This window comes from Saimiri boliviensis, chromosome 16 (genome assembly GCF_048565385.1).
Source record: "Saimiri boliviensis isolate mSaiBol1 chromosome 16, mSaiBol1.pri, whole genome shotgun sequence".
In the NCBI taxonomy this organism is placed as follows: domain Eukaryota; kingdom Metazoa; phylum Chordata; class Mammalia; order Primates; family Cebidae; genus Saimiri; species Saimiri boliviensis.
In genome coordinates this window covers 3,817,788-3,843,628 of record NC_133464.1, presented here as the reverse complement: position 1 = coordinate 3,843,628, position 25,841 = coordinate 3,817,788, and the positions used below count along the sequence as shown (strand labels likewise).

General features: G+C 45.8%; 1 protein-coding gene across 1 annotated transcript in view; it reads right to left on the bottom strand.

Moving 5' to 3' along the window:
- Positions 1-25,841, bottom strand: part of COL4A1 (collagen type IV alpha 1 chain) — a 151,016-nt gene that overhangs the window by 115,433 nt on the left and 9,742 nt on the right. The gene's annotated exons all lie outside the window — the stretch shown is intronic.

Here is a 25,841-nt window from a genome sequence, read left to right as displayed (position 1 = left end):
TGTTTCTAAAATGACAGCACGTGTCTCACGAGCCAGCGGGAAGGAGCTTCCAAAGAACATATTGGAGACGGTTTAAAAAAAAAAAACAAAATAATCATGGACATGAATTACAATTCACAAAATAAAACCAAAGCCCTCCAGCCCATTCTGATCTAAGTAAATAACTGAATCTGCCTAAGCAAATGGAAGAAAAGGCAAAGCTCTTCCCTTCTGCAGAATTCCAACTAACAAATGAGACGGGATGGAGACAGAGCAGTGCCAGCCACCGAACATTGCAGCAAGAGCTGTTTCAGGCAAGAATCCTCAGGGATGGCCACAGTGAGGTGCAAAGCAGGAGGAGAAGCAAGATATCCGTACTGTATCAAAGGCCCTTTCCACAAGACACATACTAGGAAGCAAAGAAAAACAGTAAGTTCACGGACAGACCTGGTAGGCACCACCGGAGCCAAGCCTCAGAGTCATATCACCAGGCATTGGGGAAACTGACATCACATGCCTCCCGAGGGGGAGATAACGTCAGTTCTGTGCTATTTCTGTTAAGAACACGTGACCTGGATTTGGTCATGAAACATCAGATAACCCAGGTTGAAGGACTTTCCATAAAATAACTGGCCAGGACTCGCCAAGGTCAACACCCGCCTCCACCTGCCCCAACCCACATACATGCAGGAAGACTGAGGATGTGTTCAGATTAGAGGTGACTGGGGTGATGTGATAGCTAAATGCAATATGGAATCCCGGGCTGGAGCCTAGGTCAGAGAAAGACACCGATGGGACAAAGGGCAAAATTCCAGAAAGGTCACTAGAGCAAACCAGAGCATTATATTAATTTTATTTTCCCCTTTTTGATCATTGTTCTGTGGTTTTGTAAGATGTTAACATTTGGGGAATTTGGATACAAGATACACGGAAATACTTTGGAACTTTTTTCTAAGTCTGAAATTATTTCAAAATTTAAGAATTTTATTAACTACTTGAAAAATAAATCCTAAATAGCTCATCTTATTTGTGGTCTTCAAAGCCAATTTTACAGGTGTGCTATTCAAAGAACTGACATATTCAAGGGGTAAGATTAGGTAATATTTTTCAGTATCAAAGTGGAGTACATAAATTAGTACAGAAACTTCTAGTCATAACCTCTTTAAAACAAAAAATGTTCCTCTGCCAGAAATATCCTTTAAAGTTTTATTCTGTTTTAAGAACTATAATGTATAGCACACAGATGAGAAACAGCTTTGAACTGAAAGACTTCTTTTTTTTTCTTTCTCAGTAACTCAGAAAAAGTAAAGTGTACATACACACATTATTCCATAGACAGAGAAAGTAATAATTCTGTACATTCACATAAACCACAGATAGATTGACACATGAGGAAGGAAAATCCTGACTCTGCCTTTCCTCCATCTCACCATAGTGGACTCAAAATTGAAGAAAAACACTCTCCATATTGCACACTTCTTTCTAAGAAACACCTCAACCCACAGAGCAACCCCCAAACACATGCACGTAGCTCAGATCAGCTGTGGGCATGGCAGGTGGCCCGTGCCTGTCTTTCTAAACTCTCATTTCTTCCATCCTCCATCATCATCCCCATTTAAAAAAAAAAAAAAGCAACTATTCTCAGCATTGCACACAGGGATGTTCAACAATGATGACACTTTGCCACAATGAAAAGAAGCAAGCAAGCTGGGAAAGCCAGTACCTAACCCAAATCACTTCCTACTCGCCTCATTCTTCTTTCCTTGCCAACAGTGAGGTCAAGTGTCAACAGTGAGACAGAGCAGAAGCGGCTTTTTGCTACACCCTGAACAGGTAAAAAGGAAACCACATTTGAATGTCACCTCTACTAGGGAAGTATGACATAGCTGACGTCAGAACTTCTGACCCCTCATCTTTCACCGTCAATAAGGGGGTGCCCGTGGAAATTGAGAAGGAACACTGGACCCGAAGCATCACTCCTCTGTGCCACATATGCACAAAGGAACCCTGAAGCAAAGGGAAAATTCTCCTTCACGTCTCCTTCCTTCCAGGAAAATAATTGGGGTGGGTGGCAAAATTTAAATTAGCATGGTTAAAATTTTCAGAGCGTTTTAGACAGTAAATGGCTGCCTGATCATGTCCCAGCGAGCAAGTGCTTTGAGATCTGACTACCTACTGGGTCTCTGGGGCACTGTGGGCCTGGTGAATTACTTATATGAACTCAGCAATGCCTATTTAACCCTTGTAACTGTTGGTCCCTCTGTGGGTGCCAGAATGGAGAAAAGTGGAGAAGGTCCCTGCCAAGGCAGAATGTGTATTTTGAAGGACCTAAAGGTCTATTAGGATTTGTCTTGAGAATCAATGAAATGACCTGCCTGTGTCTAAAAGGCTTTGTTAGGGGCTGACTGCATCTTAGACCACCATCCACAGCATTTTATGGAAGCTTTTTTACCTAAATCACCTCATTCCACTTGTGGCAACCCCAACCAGCAGTGTGCTCTCTATATATCTCACCTAGTCAGGGAAGAAGTCTTCAGACAGCAAGCTGACTCCTAAACATGCAGATCCTGGGACAGAGTCTGTGTTCTCAACTCAGATCCCACAGTTCACTGTCAAGTTGGAAAAAAATGGGTTTAAATAGTCAATGGCAACTGAGTAATAAAGAACTAAACACCTAGAATTTTTCTTCTTTTAAAAGGACAGGCACCAGGGAGTGGGTATAAAGTCTACCAAACACACCCTCGAATTCTGAGGTTAGAAGGGTCATTCAGACTGACCCCAATGTCCACCAGTGCTGCACAGATGTGGATCCTCTTTTAAATGAGGGCAACTAATCAGCCAAGTGAGGCTGAAACTTGTTCAGGGTTGCAGACGTTCATCTGCCAAAAGAGCATTACCACCGAGACACGCTGAGTGCTTACACTGCAGTTCAAAGCCCTAAATGATCCCACGTCCCTTCCTTTCTCAGTACGTTTCAAAAATCCTGACTTCAGAAGACAGACCAAAAAGATCTGGGGCCTGGCCAAATTCTAAGTGGATTTGTATTCCAAACTATACTGTTCCTAGTGCATTATGCATTTTCTTACTTTTGACAAATGTGTATTAAACACCTATAAAAGACAGAATGTTGTGCTAGGTACTGGGATAAACAGGGCAAATACTGAGGCCCTGTTGTCAGTGAACACGGTACCTAATGAGGAGACAACGGTGGTCACAAATAACAACAATGTCATCTGCTAATTATTACAATGGGACAGAAGTCTACGGTTTTCTTCTCTAATACATAGTATGTAGCTCAACTTCAAATCAATGAAAATTCAAGGCAGGTCGGAAAGCGGGCATTAAGACACGTGCAGCAATTCCACCTTTATGAAGCCCCCATTCCCGTGAGTGTCATTAGACGTTCTGCTGTGATGCACGTGTGATTCAGTGAGAAGCCGGTGATGAAATCAAGGCACGCCGGCCTCGGGAGGCTAGTCTGAACCTGGATCTGGCCTCATTCCTTGCCTTTGGTGCAGCTTTGAGCAGCTCACTAACCCCCCACAACTCTCAATTCCTCCGGTCCGGTGGGGACAGCATCACCCACCCCGCTGAGTTGAAACGATGTGTAATATATGTGAAGGGCCGTGGCTACACTCCACCCCGTAGCTCTCTCCAACCTCATCACCGTCGTTAGACAGAAATGCAGTGAGAGGAGTGTCAGGAAAGGAAAGCAAGGGTGGTCTGGCTGCGCACTGATAACCACAGTATCCGCTCATGAGATCAGAACACTGGATAGGTAGCAAGAGCTTAGGCATGTACTAATTGAACCTCCCTACCACGCCCATAAACCAGGGCCGCTGACTGTGCCAACGCTGGGACCGAGGAGGGAAGCCGTGGCCCCAGCCACAGACGGAAGCACTGAGGAGCTTCCTACTTGAATGTCTCCAGCACCTCAAAGGCAAAGGCGAAATGCACGCTCTCCCTCTTCCAGACATCTTTGCTCACAACCATCATCTTCCACTCATTCTCCAAGGAAGACGGCCAGATATTTAAACACAATACCGAAGCCATGATCCGTGAAAGAAAGAATTAATAAGCTGGATTTCATTAACATCCAAATGTTCTGCTCTGGGAAAGACAATCAAGAGAATAGAAATACGAGCCACAGAAAATATTTGCAAAAGATCTATTTGATTGATAGAGGACTTATCCAAAATATACACAGACGTCTTAAACTCAACAATAAAAAGACAAACAACCCAATTAAAAAATGGGCCAGAGACCTTCACAGACACTTCATTAAAGAAGACAAACAGATTGAAAATAAGCATATGGAAACGTGTTCCACATACGTTACAGGGAAAATGCAAGTTTAACCAATGAGATACCACTACACACCTATGAAAGTGGCCGAAATCCAGAACACTCACAATACTAAATGCCGGTGAGGATGTGGAGCAGCGAAAATTCTTGATGATTGTGGGTAGAGACAGAATATGGTGCAGCCACTCTGGAAGGCGGTTTAAACTAAACACCCCATACAATCCAACAGTCACACTCCTTGGTATTTACCCAAATGAGTTGAAAACTTATGTCCACACGGAAACCTGCACATGGATGTTTATAGCAGCTTTATTCATAACTGCCAACACTCGGGAGCAACCAAGATGTCTTTCGTTAGCTGAACAAATAAACAACCTGTGGGACATGCAGACAACAGAATATTTACACTAAAAACAAATGAGCTATCAAGCCATGAAAAGACATGGAGAAACCTTAAATGCATATTACTAATGCAATGAAACCAATCTGAAAAGTCTGTATACCGTACGAGTCCAACTATAAGACAATCTGGAAAACGCAAAACTACGGAGACAGAGGATCTGTCATTTGCCAGGGGTCAGAGGTAAGGGAGTAGGGATGAACAGGCAGAGGACAGAGGACTTTGTGGGCAGTAAAACAACTCTATGTGTATAACATAGATGGATAGATGTTATTACATATTTGTCCAAATGCATAGAAAGTACAGCACTGAGTGAACCTCAAGGTAAACTATGGACTGGGGGATAGTGATGTGTCGATGCAGGTTCATGGACTGTGACCAATGACCCACTCAGATCGTGGGAAAGGCTGTGCGTGTGCCAGAGGAGAGGTGCGTGGGAACTCTCGGAACCTAAACCTGCTCTAAAAACCGAGTCCATTAAAAAAGAAAAGCCTGCATGTGTACAACCCCAAATTGTGAAACAGTCAAACAGACCTTGGTAAAACATCTGCATGATTGTTTTACTGTTGACTCCAATATTTTGTCATTCTCCTTCCAGCTCCCTGGTTCAATAAATCACTGCAGATGTTGATGAGCCTCCTGTTTGACCCCTGGGGACAGTGTCCTGGCCTTCGAGACTGATTCTCATTGTACCGCCAAATGCCTCTCCTCTGCTGAGGCTCCACCACACCCGGAGTGTTTTTATACAGGTTGCATGGGAGGTTTCCAATTTTTGGTAGGATATTTACTACAAAGTAAATCCAAATGTTATAGGCAATAATTAATTTCTCAATAATTTCAATGCATCCCATTAAGTATGTAAATGTTCTGACTGGAGGCAGAAGCGCATTCAAAAATCCCTGCCCTTCAGTGTGTTACTCAACACCAAACACTCAGAACATACACTGGCCTTGAAGAACCTCTCTCCTGCCACGTGACCAGTTCTAATCCCATGACTTCTACATAATCCATACAATACAGTTCAAAACTCTGCAGTGTAAAAGTACCTGGTGCTTTAACTTTGAAACAGAGATTGCAAAGTGATGATCCACAGTCCAGATTCAGGCCACAGATGTGCCCTGCTTGGCCTGCACCGTATTCTAGAAGTTTTTGAGTGAATATTTTAAAATTGAGGCCCTGAGCTTCTGATTCTTTCCCAGACCTTTAAAAGCAGGATCGCACTGGGCTCCTTTTGCTGGGATGTGCGTTTTTCCACAAAGTTGGCTGCTCCTACCTACTTGCCTGACCTCAGTAGACATCTGTGTTTTTGAACTCTGGTTTAGATAACCAATTTGTATTATATTAATTGAGCTTAAATGATTGAAACGTGTATCCCAATAAATCTTACCATATAATTTATCATTACGGTCCTCTGAAGTGACATTCCAGGGCATAAAAGCACTCTCTAAGCTATTTTTACTGGATCTCTCTGTGTCATCAATATTAATATATTTCATTTTTGTGTAGCCATTTCTGTGAAATATCACATGACAAACATATCATTTAAAAACTGGCTGCTGGCATAACCTGTTCTATCTATGTCAGTCTTCAGTTTTTTCAATTTGTCTTTGCCTGAAATCTGATAGGATGAGTCATCTTTTCAGAACATCTTTTTATCAAGGTTTTAAAGCTAATTTATATAATACTCCCTCCTGCCAAGGTGCTGTGATAATGTCGTAGCCGGGGTACTGGCAAGGTGGTCGTTTTCTTCCTCAGCTGAGTCTATGCCCTACTCTCAAATCTCAGAACCACTGTTGAGGTGACGGGCGCCCACCAGCCAGGCCTCACCGCCACACAGCGTGTCCAGGTGACGCAACCACACTGGTCACCCCTGAACCTGTAACAATCAAGAAAATGGAAATCTCTTGGCACCAGGCATTTCGGTTTCACTCTGGTGACAGGCCGGCCCTCCTGTGCGTAGCTGACCCTTGGCCACAGTTGTCCTCCCCCCCCCCACCTCTTGACCCACATCTGGCATGCTGAGTAAGCTAAAGGTCACTCTCGCTTCAAACGCGCAATTTCATTTTCTTCAGATTTCCCAATCTCCCCTTGGCTTCATTTCCCTTCATTCCCATATCATCTTTTACAATTATTAAGTAACCCATCCTGGCATTACTGCCTTTGATGAGACTGTTTAAAAAAATTCTTTCATACTGACCCCAGCCTCTTTTCCTCTTTCAAAATGATTCCAAATGGAACTCTAGTTTCTTATTTCCAGCCCCCTTCACTGAGAAGTATATATGTTAATGAATTTAGAAAACGATTTTCTCCCAATAACTCAGAAGAACTTAATAAGTTGCAACAGAGCCACTTACAATTGTGGCAGATGGGTATAAATGATAATCTCATAAAAGGCGAAGTAAGTTTCAAGAGACAGTGCCTACATCAACAGGAGTTTTATATTTTCTTCTCCTTCCTTCCAATGCTATTTTCCACCTAGCTTTTTCCCAATGTATTCACAGAGTGGTTTATGAAAGCACTTCCTAGACTTCTCCTTTGGGTATGCTCATTCATTCTTCTAATCATCATGTAGTACAAAGTACTGTGTGCCAACTTCAAAGCCTTTTTAAAAAGGCTTTCCTTTTTAAATGGTATCCCAAGGATACCCATTTTCTGCACATAGCAAATGCTTAACCAATATGCTCCTGATCAATTTCATAACTGATTTCTTCTTGTGCATTTCCTCCTCTTTATTTTCTGTGTATTCTGTGGACTTGCAAACTATGGCCACTCTTCTCCCAGCCACACCTCTTGACAGGATCACCTTCTCCGTCTGCCTAGACTGTGGGAATAATGGAGGCCGCATACGTGCTGCGCTAGATGTTTCAGCAGCTCAGAGGCATCCTGCATTTTCTTTTTATCTTTTTCAGACTAAAAATCATGTTTGTCTTGTAAAATATCTTCCCATAATCTAGAACTATGATGAAACCCTCAGGCCCAACTTCATCTCATCTGCCCACCGTCACCGTTGGCTCCTCTGCGTAACGCAACTGAGTGCTTCACCCAGGCTCTTCCGATGCCATGTGCGGTGTTTCGAGTCAGGCCACAGGTGCTCTCAATATCCTACTGTTTTTTATGTTTCTACCTACTTTGTTTTGCATGCACTTTTGGGGGATTTACCTAACCAACCTTTTTCATACACACTGGAGCCCCCTTTCTTTTCCCAACTATGTCTTCCTGCATATCTGATCTATTTTTGCGTCTTATGACATATACATATCAATAATCATCGCTCCCCACGGAAGGTGAGGTTTTCTGGAGTCCATTTCCACACCTGACGCCCTTCTCAGCGATGCTTCCCCGTACACCCCCTCCCCACAACAGGGGCCCATTCTCTGAGCTCATGTACATAACACTCAGGTGGGTTTCACTGTGATATCATTTCAATGACTTGTGTTTCCAGGAAGATTGTAAGTTCCCTGAATGTGCGAACCATGCAAAGTATTTTTTAACTCACTTCCCCATGTCCTGAACCTGTGCTAGACACATTGAATCTATTCTTTTGGGAGGGTGGAGGACCACACATACATAGATTATAAGAGGAAACCAAAATATGCCAAATTCTTATTATGCATGCCTTTTCCTGCAGGGGAAACCTTCCTAGCATCAAAAACTAGCCACACAGAAGTGTGTAACGAGATTTCCTTCAGACAGGTTTTCCCTCCCAAGACTTCATGTTTTAGGCTTTGCTATTGTTCACCTTTCTAACCAGTGCCCACTTCACAGTATTTTCTTTCACTCTCAACACTGACTTTCCTGCCACTATTTTTCAGTGAGTCCGTCCTGCAGTGCTGGCCTGTCTTCCACGGGCTGGCATCCAGAGGACTGGCTGCCCTCCCTGCTGTGCCCACTGTCTACTCCTGGGTCTGCCAGACACCTCTAGAGAGCATCCACATGGCACCTGTTTTAAGTCCGCACATGACTGAATCCACTTTGATCTCCCTTCTTGACACTCCTTCCCTGTCTTACCTTCCTTATTAATATTTTCTGTTTCTATTGGCAATCTTCTCTTAATTTGGAGCTTACTTTTATTTCTAAATCCATGACTAAATGAAGAAGTGTGCCACGTATAAAGAGCTTGGGATTCTTTAAAGTTAGTTTTTAAAGTACTGCAGTAGTGTTGACGTGTTCAATGAGCCAACGGGAAGCCACTGACGGTCCTGTTGGCTGCATGTTCGCTCCATCTGTGCCTAACAGCACATCCAGATTTCACTTGGTGCCTATTACCCAGCAACAACCAGCCACAAGTTTCATATAAAGGTCAAAAGTGAAATGCCTTTAGGAGTTCCCTCAAAAATCTTAAAATAAAAGTCACATTCCAAACTTCATAATTCTCATGAATACATCACAAAGTGACCATTATGCCATTGAAAACAAAAACAATTCCATGCTTGTATTGCAGGAGAAAGTATTCTAAAAATGAATTATATAGAATCTTCAAGTTCTTGCTCACAAATCATGATTTGCTTTGGCTTAAGAGGACTGCATGGCATGGCCTTTACGTATTACACCTCTGAAGACAGAGAACAATCCCACGCCTACATCTGCAAAACCAAATTTGGTGTGTTGGTTTTGTAAGTGGCCTCGAAAAATCCCCCTCTCAATAATTCTGGTAAGTCTCCTTCATCTCAGTACTATTCTGAGAACGTGCTATTATGCTAGTAATACACGAATGCAAATGTGAAAGAGAATTTTCTTTCTTTTTTCAAGACCTAGAGCCTTTCTCGTATTCTTTCTTTTAAGCAATACATGCTATGAAATACATCCAAGATCTGGCTGAAGGTTTCTTACTCTAATGCTGTGTGTTTGTGTACGCTACATCTACAACTATCTACTTACACTGCCGTATTAGACTCTGTTTGCCTCAGGAGTGATTCCATTCTTTTGGATCAGTACAATATGGCTTTTCTCCCCACCCCAACCATGTGTCCTATTTTTTTAGCCACTCGAGCATAAAAACAATTCTGCAGCTCTAAACTTTTTCAGAAAACAGAACATCCTTTGGCCAGAGAACTCAACAACATCTTTGACACCATCAACTGGCTTGTGTAAGCCACAAAACGTGGCCGGCACTCTCTCCCACTTTCTTCTCTTGGGATAACAGCTGTAAGGAGCAACATTGTTCTGCGATGACACGACTCTGGGAAGTAACCCCCACCATCTCCAACAACCAGAATTCTTATTTCCCAAGACAAAACGTGAGAAGCAGGAATACTGAGCATTTTTCAATCTTGCAAAAAGTACTCTGTGCTCCTTGAAGGACATTTGCTGACATTATTTCAAAATGCTTTACAAACACGAATTAATCCTCTGTCCCCTTGAGAAAGACCAAAGGAGAACCCAGATTTGCCATACAACAAAAACAGATCATTCAGAACTGCAGTGAAGAGAAATGAGAAGAATAAGTAGTTATCTTCTGCAATATAGAGACAAAAAGTTAAATATATATATATATATATGTATATATATATATATATATATATAGTTGAAAGTTTAGATTTCCACTGTGGGGGTTCACACAGAAACTCAACTTCATCAAAAATCTATACATTAAGTAATTAAGACTAGTCAAGCTGTGGGTAGACTCAAATCACTGAGCTCCTAATCAAAGAGTGAAGTCCTACTTACATTGCCTTTTCTGTCTGGAATAATCAGTTACTCTCACCCAGTGAATTTTTACAAAGTCAGGGGCTCTTCTCATGCTATGGCAGTTTACCAGACTGTCAGGAACATCAATTCCCCTCTCACATTTTAGTAAACTTACTCAACCCGTCTGTGTCTCTGCCCTTCACAGAGTCAGCACACGGTTCTGTGGCTGCTTTCTGCAAAAGGCCCTGACATCCACAGTCTCTTTCCCACTCCCCTGGCCGCCTCCCCTGTTCAGATCTCCAGCAGTTTGTGCCTGGATCACAACAGCTCCTTCAGCTTTCCTGGCTGCGGGCCCTCACCACACCATAGCACCTGCTTACCATCATCCACCTAGTCTTACTTAGGGGGATTCTGCCAGCATAGTCCATTGGTCACAAATCACAATGATTCACCAGTTTCTAGTACATAAAACATTTACAATGTGACCTTTCTCCCCTCGTCAGAATTCTCTAGCAGGCTGGAGAGGTGGCATATCAATATCAATATTGTAAACTTGGAGTGAGACAGACCTGAGTTTGAACGCTAGTGGAGAAAAGTCCTTGACCTTCTGTTTTCTCATCAGTATAATGGGAAACAGACCACCTATCTCACTCTGTCATTTCACAGACCGTGGGGGACATATGTAGAGTGTTAGCTCATCCTGGGAAGCTGGTGGTGACTCTTTTAGGTATTATCACCTTCCTGCTGAGTAGGAATGTGTAGAATGAGTAGAATGCCAGGCATTCTAAGCTGTTCATTGTGTCTCTCCCTAATGCCATCTTCAACCCTACTGCGGCTTCCCTGGCATGGCTGCATCCATGCAAGTCACCCTGTCCTCACTTCCAAAGCAAATCCTTTAGATCAGCACCAGCAAGCAGGGCTCAACCCAACTGTTGACTCCTACCAGTCAAGGATGGCTGCAGGGAGAATCTTGAGGCCCTGCTGGAGTCGCCCAGATGCAGTGCTCTCCCATAACTGTGTCCTACCCTGGGCCACGGCCTCTCCGAGTGCAGGGTCTGGACCCTGAGGTAGATAGCCCTACATGGCACCCCTGCTGTATCTACCGATTCTCTCGACCTGTTTTGGGCCACCTGTGTTCCTTCCAGAGACCATGAGCTCTTTATGTAAGTACTCACAAGCTTTCTGTCAAAAAAATCGATTTGGAAATATAATTGTCCATGCAAAGTTCACTGACATGTGATTTCTGGAATTCAATTTTGTTCTTTCGTGGCAGTCAAAACATTGTCTCCTCCAATCTTCCTGCACCTCTCACATTTCGAAATCCAGTGAGAGCCAGTGATCCAGTCACTTCCAGGTGGCCCCTGCGGTCCTGGGGCCTCATCTCCACACACAAAGGCTTGAGTTAGTTTTAAGCAGTGAAATGGTATCTTTCTCTCTCTCTCTGCCTTGCCTGTGATTCAGTTTTTTCCTTACCATGTTTCATTTACTGCTCTCAGTTTGAAGGACATTTAGTTCTTCATGGGAAAGACAAAGACTGAACAGTAATGACTTGATTCTCTCTGTCATCAAATAATACAGTATGCTCAGAAAAGACGAGTCATCAAATCAGAGATTTCAGGAAAGAGAGGTTGAAGAAAAGAAAGAATAATGTAGACTAGAAAATTTTATGGCAGCAGCTAGTTTGTAAGTCATACATTTGTTTTTTGACATTGACTAGAAATGGCTAATTAGCCAAAAGTGAAATGTGTGGACGTCATTAATGTAGGAAGATGAGAATGTGAACTGCCTGAGCCATGATGTGAACTCCGCACAGCAAGGTCGATACAAGGGGAAGGGCCAAGGTGTCTGGGCACTCTGTAGGCACATGGGCACTCTCGCACACACACGTGCACACATGTACCTGCACGCACACGTCTGTGTATACAGACAGCTGCATATGCAGACACACGCGTATGATTCCTCACACACGGCACACACATGTACACAGTGCACACTCAGGCACATGCACGCAGGCATGAACGTGCTCTCACACTCATGCAGCACACACACATGCGCACACATACACGTCAAAGTATCCCTCAATGACTACCCGCCATTTGTGAGCTCATCTGGGGCTCAGCAGGCCCAGGTCCTACCATGCTAAACCAGGACTCATGCTGGGGGGGTGATCTTGGACAGCACTGGGTGGCATTTGTGGGGTTATTTTTGATGACCCCAAAGGCTTTAGTCACTGTGGCTTGGCTGGCAAAGTTGTGACAGGTCGACAGGATAAGGGGGTGAGGTGGCAAAGGCTCTCCTGCAGCCGAAGGAACAGTGCTCTATGACAGAGATGGCCACGGGCAGGGAGCCTTCAGCAAAGGGTCTGTCCATAAGGCAGGCACGGCCATCTATGAGCAGGGCCGCCACAGCCACAGAGAGTGAACATGGATGCTCAGGCATAGGTGGACACACACAGCTCTCAATTGCACACCCAGACACAGTGTGCTCCCCCAGATAGACTCATCTGAAAGGAGGCTGCTAATTTCACCCCTCTCCTCTTAGAAGTTTCCTTAGTGTCTCCCTGACTTAAACATCTATCACAAGCAGAGCTAAGCTGGGAGGAAAGCCCAAATTCTGGAATCTGGGAACCCACAAGCCACAGGCATCTTTCTAACATCTGACTAATGTGACCCCCACAGCTTTTAAATTATATGTGTTGATTTTGGGGGCGGGAGGCATAATCCTGAAAGCAGTAAGCATGATTTGGAAGCTGTAGAGGTCTTTTGGTTTTAACGTCTTGATAAGTCAACGTGACATCCTAACATTAGCCTTCAGTTCCTTCAGAAATAGAAAAATCTTATGCACACATTTCAAGAATGTACAAGTCGAAAGCCATTGTTTTTCACCAATTTTTTTGTGCAAAACACATGGGGAAGTAGCACATAACCAATGAATACCAACTTCCTAACACAGATACAGCAAACGAAAAAGATTCCCCATAGCTGTCTTCTTTTTATAAAAGGCCTTTTTAATGGGCAGAAAAATAGCTCCATCCTCAAGAAATGAAAAAGAGAGCCTCACATGGGCTTGGTAGAGTATTCACTTAATGAGAACAACAAGGCAAATGGTGAGGGAGGTTACCACCTCCGGAACATCTGAAAAGAAGTTACAACCTTTGACTGTAGCTAATACTTCTGCCTGTTTCATCTCCAAGGGAACTGAACGGTGACAAGTGTCAGATAATGTGCTATGGCCAGGAAGATAAGCCTGGAGATGGCACCACCCCTGCCTTTGGAAAGGCTGATGGTGTAGTCTAAAGGCTAAGTCGGAATAATTCCATTACAAGGAAACAGCCCTTTCTGGAGCGAGGCGCATGCCCACGGCAGCACGGGGGGTGACCGCCAGCCTGGGCTCCGGCTCTTGGGGAAAGAACGCCTCGTCTTACTTAAGAGGATTCTCCCCAGCATAGTGCCTTGGTCACAAATCACAGTGATTCACCGTTTTCTAACCAGGCGCTGTTGGTCTTATCTTTCTTCGCACAGAGGCCACGCACCTAGGAAGACGCAGGAGAGGCCCCGGGCACCCCGGGTGTAGACGTGAGGGCTGCAAGGCCAAGCCACAGGGCACTGAACATGCAGAGACGCGCCTTCCCCGATACGTGTCAGAGGAAAGGAACTCCCTCATCTGTTCTTTAGGCCCATGACATCTCAGGGGCAAGTCAGAGAGCCTGCGGTCCCCACCCTAAAGCCCAAGGCCAGCCACTCTGATATCTAGTCTAAGTGGCTGCACACAGCTGCAAATCTAAATACTCCCCTACTTCGTGCCTACACAGGATCCAGTCCTATTAATATCTTATCTTTGTGAAGTTCCCAGTGGTGTTTGGATCTTTTCATGTTTAAAACGTAACCAATAGATCACTTTTCTAACATGAGTTATTTTCACAATGAAAGATGAGGGTACTAGCCAGAAGTATTTTTATTAAAATGTTGAAGCCAAGAGGTATAGATTTTCCACTGGAAATGCACATTCCATGTGCATCAACAATGGCGAAGAAATAGGATGCGCTCTGATGTGTGTGGCGGAATCCCACCCTGTGGGCTTCACTTACTGCCACTGTCTCCTTGAACCCCTGAATACAGAGTTCTGGCCCTGCCTTTGTACCTTACACATTAGGAACAGCAGCCCTTAGTAAGCGTGTGTCTTCTGCAGTGGAGATACTACTACTAAGTCAGCACTCGAGCTAAGCTACTGTGATTATTAGTTTTATGTGTCACCTTGCCTGGGCCATGGGATGCCCAGATATCTGGTGAGATGTTATTTCTGGGTATGTCTGTGAGGTGTTTCTGCGTAAGATTTACATTTGAACTGGTGCACTGGGTAAAGCCGACCCATCCTCCCCAGTGTAGGCCAGTCTCACCCAAGCCACTGAGAGCCTGAACGAAACCAAAAGGCAGAGGCGGCTGCCTTAGCGCCCCCTGACATTGACCTCTGCCCCTGGCGCTCCTGGATCTCAGGCCTTCAGTTCCGTGGCTTTCCCAGTTCCACAGCTTGTGCACAGCACGTTGTGGGACTTCTGAGCCCCCATAATCACATATGAGTCAAGACCTTGTAATAAATCTTTATATATCTATAAACTCTATGGATATGTTGGTTCCTTTTCTCCGGGAAACCTGACTCACAGAGCTGCCATTCGATGACCACGTCCCCTGTCCAAAGCCTTGAGCTAGACCCTCTGTGAATGGGACCCCGTGTGGTTTTTGCCCCAGATTCTTAAACAGAAGGCAAAGGGGTAACATCTGCTCCCTGATGTGAGTGAGCCATGAGTCTGGAGAGGCCTGGAAGCAGGGAAAGGATGGGATATGGGAATGCCCTAAGGAGAAACCGCCATGGCGAGGGAAGGTTGACAAGACCGAGAAAAAGCAAGAATAGCGTTGGCTCAAAGGCTGCAGCTACACATTCAGGGTAAGCTGAAGCCAGTGGGCTCAGTCACCTGAGCCTGGAGGGGAAATGGGGTCATGGGGCCCCGCCCAGGCAGATAACTATCTGGTTTACTCACAGGAGCCTACAGAATACTCCAAGCTCCTGGGAGTGCCTGCAGGCAGCGTAGAAGGGCTGGGCAGCTAAAGGGAGAAAGGACCATGCCTGGAAGGCCAGCTGTCCAGTCAGGCCCAGAGAGGAGCCTGAGGGTCCAGAGCCTTGTGTGGCATTCAGATTGTGGGTGGGAGAGGCAGAAGTATCACGCCAAGAAATTGATTCCTGGAAGAGGAGGAACAGTTCCCAGGAAAATAGGGCTGAGGCAGTGAGACTGCCAGCTGGGATACAGAGGAGCCGCCTATAGGGACAGAGAAATCCTCGGCACCCGGGAGTGCCAGAGAGGCAGCAGGTCACTCTGTGGGGTACTGAGCCTGGCTGAAGCACTGTTCCCAGATCCCACAGGTGAACGAACCAGGAGCCCCGGCTCTGTGGCCCTGCTGGCCTCACAGAGGCAGCTTCCATGGGTGCCTGGACATGAGCAAGACCAGCAGAAGATCCCAAAAGCTCATTTTCCCACATCCACACGATGAAGAGTGAGTGTGTGCTTCCGACTGTGTCTCAAGCTACTTGACGCCTCCACTCGACCCAAAGAGTTAAACAGAATTTGTTTCTGGGAAGAATTCCACTTTGCATTCTGCAACATTAGTTCAAAGCTCTTCTTCGAAACAAGTTTGGAAACGACACAAAACTCCAGAAAATTCAGGAGTGGCGTTTGGAAAACCTGAGGCTGAGGGTGGAGAAAGGCCCGAGGAGGTGCTGTTTGTCTTGTCTTTCTTTGTTCAGAGGCCACCCACCTAGGAAGGGGCAGGAGAGGCCCCGGGCACCCCGGGTGTAGACGTGAGGGCTGCAAGGCCAAGCCACAGGGCACTGGACGTGCAGAGATGCATTTTCCCCACTCTGTGTCAGAGGGAAGGACCGCCCTCATCTTTCCTTATTCAGCCATTCAACAAGAGTAACAGAATTCCCTTAGGCCCCGTGACATCTCAGGGGCAAACCAGACAGCCTGCGGTCCCCACCCTAAAGCCCAAGGCCGGCCACTCCGATATCTAGTCTAAGTGGCTGCACACAGCTGTAAATCTAAATACTCCCCTACTTCGTGCCTACACAGGATCCAGTCCTATTAATATCTTATCTTCGTGAAGTTCCCAGTTCCTCTCTAAACAAGCAGCAGCACAAGAGCCAAGGCACGGTTTTTCCACTGGAACAAGGAACAAAATGAAGTGAGTTTACATTTGGGATTCTCATTGTATTGGATGAACTCTTCTCTGAGGTCAGAGCGCTGGGCATCAGGAGCTGTCACTGGAGCACAATGCTCACCCTGCTGTGATACCCAGAAAGAAGCCAGGACGTCCTTGAGCACCGTTCAGTGGGATGGCCTTCTGAGGCTGTCTGAGGCTCAAGGACATGAAGTTGGAAATCACACACACTTCCGAGCTGTCTACAAGGAGGAAGCACATGGAGGGCCCAACACTGGTGTTTCCAAGAAATGTTTCCTTCCAGGGGCTAATGTAGGAGCTGCAATACCTGCAGCACGGGAAGTGCAAACTATTTTCAGACTCAGAAGGAGCTGTTCAAGTGGTGGCAATGCCACCAGTCGGGGGTATCTCATCAATTGTCTTTGGTGAGGAAACGCGGGCAATTGACCAAGGTGAATTCAAGAAGCCCGAGTGGGCCGGGTGCGGTGGCTCACACCTGTAATCTCAGCACTTTGGGAGGCTGAGGCGGGTGGATCACCTGAGGTCAGGAGTTCAAGACCAGCCTGGCCAACATGGTGAAACCTCGTCTCTACTAAAACTACAAAAAATAAAATAAAAATTAGCCAGGAGTGCTGGTGGGCACTTGTAATCCAAGCTACTTGGGAGGCTGAGGCAGGAGAATTCCTGAACCCAGGAGGCAGGGGTTGCAGTGAGCCAAGATCATGCTATTGCACTCCAGCCTGGGCAACAGGAGCGAAACTCCACCTTAAAAAAAAAAAAAAAAAAAAAAAAAAAAAAAAAAAAAAAAAAATTAAGCCTCACTGCAGCCCTGAGTCGCTGCTATGAGCCTTGAAACTCAGCTTTGATCCTGCTGGTGAAATAGGAAAATGTGAAAAGAGAGAGTCCTGTTGCCACTTTTAGAAAAATCCATGGTTCAGGAGACCAGCTGGATTTTGTCTCTTGCAACCAAAATGTCTGTTTAAGGATTATCTAACCACAGTGGGTGGCAGCGGACAAAGTTGTTCCTGCATCACCACATGGATTTTTATTGTTTAGTATATGTATTTTCCTTGCATAGACAAAAACCAAAAATCACAAAAATGTGCATGTCGTTTGAAAGGAAATAGTGAGCATTGAGCGGCTCTGACAATTTGAGCCGGAGAGACTGGTTTTCCCTTGTCATCCCTCCCATGTCCTTGTGTAAGACCCTGGACAGGTTGCCGAAATGCCCCAGGCCTCAGGAGCCACCTGGGGCCACAGGCCCAGCCCTTCAGTGGAGGGTGAGGACGGAATGGACTAAGGGCAGGAGCACCTGGAGACAGCAATGGCTCCCATTCCAAACCTCCTCATTCTGGCGAGTGCTGGACTCCTAAGTTCTCCTGAATGGAAGAATAGATCTTGATCACAAAGAACAAGGTCTGAACTGCCCTGCAGCTAAGCCTGGAGGCAGAGGGCTGGAGCGGGGAGTTCCAGCTCTAACTCGATCCAGGCCAGGGTGACATCTGCTGCCCCAACCAAGAGGAGACTCTTCCCAAGGTGAAATAACAGCTCCCCTCTTCGGCATCTCCAGCTCCTCAGCACCTCACAATCGACTAGCTCCTATGAGTGGACGGGGCTCTGCGCACCCACCCTGACACCCCCAACCCTGTTACTTTTCCGTCCACCTTCTCAGGAAGCTCTCTGCAGGCCTGGAGTTCACGGATTCCTTAGTCAGTTGTTAGAGTTTCCTCACCAAAGACAACAGATGAGGTAGCCCAAGTCAGTGGCCTTGCAGGCTGATCCTTTACAGAATACCTAGAGTTCAACCATGTCAGAGGTTACGCTGCAAATTACACTTATCTGTGTTTCAGACTGGGCATAGAGAATACCCACAGACACCTTCAAGGCTAAATACCCATGTCTCAGGCTGCTGCTGCATGGAAAACTCAAGAAGAAAAGGAGCATGAGCTGCTCCAGAGTCCAGGCTGCTCCTGACAGTGGCTCTGGGGGATCACCCCCTCTTACCCTGTCTTCCAATAGAAACGTGTTCTGCCCCCGGTGGACAGAACCGGAACAGGGAACGTTGGTTAGTGCTTCACCCATCTGCTCCCAGAGGACAACTAGGTGGGTTCTAGGGCCCTTGGAAAATAATGAAACAGGGTCTGCTTCTGAAAAGGGGCTTGAAGGGAAGGGCTGGCTGCCAGAGGCACAACATTCTCGCTCCATCCAAAGGTGACCTGGTGTCGCTCCAAACAGAGGAGTCCCGGTTCATGTTTGGTAATTTTAACATGCTGTTGTGTACATTTTGCCATCGTTTTCTCTTTGTTGAAGTCTTTTCAAGTTAATTTTCCTGGTTAGACAACCAGTGTGAACACCCTGAGCTACACAGGCACCCGTGAGTGCATCACAAACAAGGGCTTCTGGGATTTTGATTTCCAGACTCCCCAGAGGGAACACAGGCTGTGTTGCATTTGTTTTAATATTAAAATGTCCTTGCACTGTTTAAATTTCATGTCCAAGTCATAATTTCTTTTATGATTTACCCTCTTAATCAGCACATCTAATGACCACCATGCTTACACTATACTACACTCAAGTTTCCCTTAAAAGGCAACAAACCCATAGCATTCCTTCCACAGGCTCCTCCAGCTTCCCCACTCCTTCCTTCCCTTTGGACTCTAGCTTCACTCCCAAACTACTCATCAACCACCCCAGGTGATCAACATCTCTGGACACTCACTCTGGAGACACCTCCAGCTCATCATCCCTGTCCACACTTCAAATGTGTTCCACCGGACACACTCTCCACTTTTACTCTAGCTTTTATTTTGTTTTACACGTTAAAGCTTGGCAAGTGAAGGCTGGATGCACGAGAGTGCCTTTAGTCAGGTGGGGACTGGAAAAGGAACAAAGAAATCTATAACTGATTGTGATCAATTAGCTGTCAATATCACTGCACTCAGACAAGCCCACTTTTTAAAATGTTGGTGTCACTTTTGGGTCCATCCTGCTGGTGACACTGGGCACTCTGCTAGTCTTTTTTGCCTAGGGTGGCCAGTAAACCTGGGCAGGTGAGTCACCATGCAGTGGCAGAAGCCAAGTGGCAGAAGATCTCTGTGCACTTGGACCAGCACAGAGGTGGGCACAGGGGGGGTGGGGGCTGTCCCGACCTGAAGCACGTGCACAGACGTGAGTGGCCTGTCCACCCCTCTCCTCAGGACACTCGCAGCTCCCACCTCACCTGTCCAAGAACAATGGGGCTTCGCCTCCTGACCTTAAGGTATGTGGAGGACCTGGTGCCCAGGAAAAGTGCACTGATGCCACACAGCCTGGCATTGCGTTAACCAGCCACTTGTCTCTTTGACCATCTTTATGTTTTGCGCTGAATCCGTCCACACTCTTGATCTTGCCTTTTCATTTCTCAGCATTTCTCAGCACCCGAGAATCTGCCCTATTTTCCTACAACTTAGGTGGCAATGGCAAGGGAGCTCTGAACATGCCATCTCTTCACAGCTGTCCGCAGAATTCATCATCCACGTCAGGACGTGCGGAAAGGTACACGGGAGCACCATTAGTAATTTCACCCAGGTCACGGCATGGACCACACCGGCCTGGGCAACCAGACCACGCGTCAGCCCTCTCTCACCGCCTCCTCGGCCCTGCGAGGTGGACCACGTGGCGGGTGCTAGACTTGGTTTCTTTATCGCCCACCCCACGGCAAGTGCTGAAAGTGCAATGACCTTCCCGAAGTGTGCAGAACGCTGACTGCCCCCAAGTCCACCGCACCTTTTCATAAAAGTGTTCACAGAAACACCTCTCTAGTGACCAGACCCAGCTTCTTTAGTGGCTTATTCACTTCTTGTCTCCCTCTTCAAGAGCTCTGAGCTGAGTTCCTAGAGTAATCATCATCGCCAGCTTCCACCATCTGCACATGAACAAATCTAGATACACCTTCAAGTTTCCACTTTCTAGCATGACCTTAGAAACCAAGTAGTCAATCAGCAGATGCTTACTGAGCATAGATTCTACGTGATAATGCTGAGATACTGCGCTAGGCCTGGAGGGGCATGGAGAAAGAATCCGAAATGCAGCTGAGAAGATGGGGTCTGCACACATGCCTTTCGAGAGATTCATGCCAAACATTTTATACAAACAATAAGATTAACATTCGCCAAAACTGTCTTCCCGACGGACTTTCCCACCACCACCCTCAGAAGTGCCTGCATCCTGCCTGACGTCGAGAGCCAAGGCTTTGGAAGCATTGTCAAACTTAGCTATTCTTATCTACTGCCAAATGCAGGGTCTTCTTCCTTGGGAAATCTTTTTCAACAGTTCTTACTATAAAAATCTGCTACCAAGTCCCTCCAGGCCAGCAGTCTGTGGCATACATTTCTGAGAAAGTGATAAAAGTTCCAGACATTGTCTTCTTTAAAACACGCTTGTGCACAGATTCGTAAAAATGTCCATTTTTTTTTCCAAAAGGGTCACAGACCCCCCAGAAAGAGGCCACACTGTGGTCTAGACTGGACTATAGTTTCTTGACTCTCAATCTTTCACATATTTCTAATCTGGGGCTGGGTCTTTTTATTAGCCCGTTCTCACACTGCTATAAAGATACTGCCTGAGACCGGGTAATTTATAAAGAAAGGAGATTTATTTAACTCACTGTTCGACATAGCTGGGAGACCACAGGAAACGTGGACTCATGGTGGAAGGCAAAGGGAAGGCAGGGCATGTCTCACCTGGTAGCGGGAGACAGAGGGAGCAGAGGAGGAAATGCAACTTTTAAAACCATCAGATCTCATGAGAACTCACTCACTGTCATGAGAACAGCTCGGGGGAAACTGGCCCCATAAATCCAATCACCTCTCACCAGGGCCCTCCCTCAACACGTGGGGGCAAACAGGAACTCACAGGATGATGATACCTAACTCACAGGTAGGCTGGTAGGATCGATGGGTCATCAAGTCGATTATCTCTATGTAAAGGGTCAGGAGAAACAAGACATGTCCTGGGTTTTCACCAGCATGCAAACGCAACAGCCAGGTAATCTATGTCAGTTAACAGCCAAAGATATCACACCTCAAATGCATAAGTAGATTCTAGAATTGTGGGAAAATAAATAGGATGCTATTTTTTTTAGATCTCAATTCCCATCTACACAACTTACCCAGAGCACCCGCTAACAGTGCAGTCGCTGTCCTTCAACTAGGGATAAATGTTGGATTCCATTCAAGGTCGCCTTGCAGGAATGCTTAGTCCACTCCCCAGTGACACCATGGGGGGCTGGAGGCTTAGCCCTCCCATGCAAATTAGGAAAGTCCCACAGCTTAGGCAAATACGACCAGAGGTATGTAGGGCTGTGGCACTTTGAGAAATGTTTCTGGACATCTACAGGCTGCCAAAGCCGGGGCTCGAACCTGTGCCGTCGCTCTGACCCAGGGAAGAGCTAGGAAAATCCTGTAGAGGTAGTGGCTGCTGCACCTACCTAGAAGGCTGTAGATAATAAGAAACCCAACCTAATTGCTTCGCTTTGTCAACTACAGCTTTCAAGTTAATGCTACGGCTTCTCAAATGGCACAGGTGCACACCATATAGAACTAGAAAAAGTCGTATTAAAGGTTCAACATTATCTTCTAGGAGTTACTGCCAATCATGTGACTTAAGATGACAATTGATTCTGCTCAGGGATGGCACACAGGCTCAGATACAGCAACCCTAACTCAGGGCTGCACTTTCGAACATGCTGTTTAAACATGTTGGAAATACCAGCTGATCTTCCTCACCCTGACACTTGAAGAAGACAATTGCCAATTAAGGAATCAAATTAAGGGCCGTTGCTAGAATTACTTTCCACCAAAAAGGCTCTGTAACCTAGCATGCTTCATCAGAGCTTTTCACATTATACCCTTTCCCTTATTAACAGCCTGTCACTGTTGCAGGATAATGTGGGACACGCACTGCCAATTGTCCAGGACAATTCGCCAGCATATTTTGCCAGGAACTTTGACCTGTGTTTCCTTATTTAATTCTCTGTGTGCTCTCACAGCAGCAGTTTTCACGTTTCAGATTCGTTTATCCCTAACTCACAAATTAGGTTCCTTTTGCCCAGGAAACCTGGTGAGCCTTGGTCCTTGGAATAAGATCTTAATTTTGACTCTCAGAAAAGGGCTCAAGTGCTTTGTTGAGCAGGGATGTGACCAGGACTCCTCTAGGTTTGAGTTAAGTGCTGAACTGGGGGACACCAGCCGCTGATGTCTCGGTGCTGCCATGCATTGTGACAGTCTGTCCCTGAGGGTTTCCACTGCACAGTGAGGAGGGCACAGCCACTTGTGTCCTGTGGAACAGGAGGGCTAGGGTTGTCCCTGATGATTACAAAAGCATCTCTTCTCTCTGCCTGCCTCCAGCCTCTTCACACAGGGTCCTGCTGACATGGCCAAGGAGCAACACCATTTTAAGGCAAAGGACAATGTCCTTGCGTCATCATCGTTGTGACACACAGCACCCTCATCAAAGCGCAGGAAGTCTTCATGCTGGAGAAACACATTTGCTGTCCACAGCCTCCCTCCCCTTCCTACATCTGGTATTGCCACATCTGATGGTTCCATCCACCCTAAAGCCAAGTGGTATTTCCCATGGCTACTTTGCCATGGGAAAGTAGAGGGAAGAACCCTGCAAACCCATTTACTACTTGAGGGATATTTCAACATTTCCAAACATTGGAACAACTCAATGTCTGTGAGTCTCACAAATGCACTTTAGAGACGTAAAGCAGACATAGTTTCCTATAAAAGACTCCAGTCTCTTCCCTACATTTACAACTATTTTAACAAAGCTGAATTTCGGAAGCTGAGCCATCCCCAAAATAGCAAAGAGGCACATCTTTTAAATAATTTCTAGTTCCGCATGATAAAAGGCAGAAATTGTTTGCTTCTCTGTATTCATCCCATAAATAAATGCTGAGGGCAGCAATTCTTTTCTATTTGTCTCCAAGTCTAGAATAGTGCCTGGCACATAGTGGGTGTACAATAAATATTTCTTACATGAATGAATGAATATCATTCATCATATAGGAAGTGCACGCATGGTATACTTATGTAGTGTACCATATTTTGTGAGGTTTGATTACAGTTCTGTTCATTGAACACACTTAATCTACAAAAGCCATAATGTCCTAGAAATAATTTTAATGTAAAAATGTACAAATCAGACTAATTTCCCTGATTTTACATGTACAGAGCTCTGAAGAAGATTCTATAAAGTTGTATGTGAAGATCCCATTATTAGACTCTTTAATGAAAAAACATCCTCAATCTGACAACATGTTCAGATTCTTCTCTTGGGCTCTCGAACTATACAGTTTTCTTAATTTCTTTTTTTTCTTTTTTGAGACAGAGTTTGTACAGAGACAGAAGAAAGAAATGAGCTGATTTTTAAGCCCAAATCTTAAAGAACTCCTTTTTGAATTTGAATTCAATTAAAGCTTGAATGTCTCATTTTAAAGAACAGCCAACAACAAAATATTCTTGTAGTTCACTCCTTTTTTTTTTTTTTTTTTTTTTTTTTCCTGAGACAAAGTGTCACTCTTGTTGCCCAGGCTAGAGTGCAGTAGCGCGATCTCAACTCACTGCAACCTCTGACTCCTGGGTTTAAGCGACTCTCCTGCCTCAGCCTCCCAAGTAGCTGGGATTACAGGCACCTGCCATCATGCCCAGCTAATTTTTGTATTTTTAGTAGAGATGGGGTTTCACCATGTTGACCAGGCTGGTCTCGAACTCCTGACCTCAGGTGATCCACCTGCCTCATCCTCCCAAAGCGCTAGGATTATAGGCATGAGCCACCGCACCCAGCCTCGCACTATACGGCTTTCTGACCTCAATCTATGTCGAATTCTAAAATGGATCTAGGCAGCAAATATTTCCATGGCTGGAAGCCCCACCTCTGGAGCCTCAGAGACATTTTCTACCATGGCAAATGTCAGGCTGAGGCAGCCAGAGACGCAGTGCCTCCAAAGTCAGCTCCAACTCTCCGGGAGGCAGGTGAGCTTTCCAGCAGGGAGTGACCCACTGTGGGCAGCTGTCTCCACTGTGCTCAAGCCACAACTCAGATGTACAGCACTGGCTAACTGCAGCGCTGCGCCTTTCCCACTTGATTAAGAGGCCGGAGAAAGCTTCTGAAAGTGATTCCCACTTTGCACTATGTCCTATTAAACTAGGACCTTCCCACATAAATCGCTCACAGGAAGAAATCTGTGACAGACTCCTCGCTGAGGGACTATGATGGATCTCACAGGAAGTGGAGCTGCAGAGGCACTGCCACCACCCACGCGAACCCACGGCAACCTGCCTTGCTGCATCACCTGCCTCGCTGCAATTCGCTTTTGTTGGTCTCACAGTCGTTACGCCTCAGAGCTCAGGGCTCCATCTTGGAGTATGTTAGGGATGAAATTGTGCCCTCAAAAATTATGCATTCAAGACGTATTTAATTGTCTTAATGTCATTATAATCCCATATTCTGTAAATTACCCAAGAAGTTGATCTCATTTTAAGAAATCAAGGAGTAGTAAAAGAAAGCTGTTTTTCAGTCTTCATAGTTTTAAGTACATATGAGTATCAATAGTCTACCCATGAAATCAACAGTCAAAGCTAACATTTCTTGAACACTCACTGAAGATGGCGCAACGCTTTTTCCTCTGCTCTCACAGCAGGCTTCTGACACCAGCTGTGTGGAAGGGTTCCCCACATACCAAGCGAGCAATCAGTTCTTTAGGGGACACCAGCTGGGTTTCCTTTAATTCCACTCAATTCTGATTCCATCTACCTGAAGACAGCATCAGCGCCCACAGGTGAAGGCTCTGTCTCACAAGATTGCCCTGCTTCAGACCCAATTGCCAGGAACAGATTTTCACCTATTCTTCTGGAGTTTGATTAACCTGCTAGGAAGGCTCACAGAACTCAGGGAAACCTTTGTGTTCACTGATTTATTATAAAGGCTACTATATTATAAAGGATACAGATGAATAGCCAGACCAAGGAAGAGAGGCACAGAGCAAGGTGTCGGGGGAAGGGGCGGAGCTTCCAGCGCTGCTAAGGCACACCACCCTCCAGGAACAGCTCCACATCTTCAGCCATCCGGAAGCTCCCCAGTCTTTCTCCGCTGTTACGGGAGCCTCCTTACAGGGTTGATTAAATTATTGGCTGTTGGTGATTAACTCAACCTCCTACTCCTCCCCTCCCTACAGAGGTTGAAAGTGGGGCTGAATCCATCCTCCAGCCTGCCTTGATCCTTCCCAGAGACCAGCCACCAGTCAACTCATTAACAGACAAATACACTTATCACTT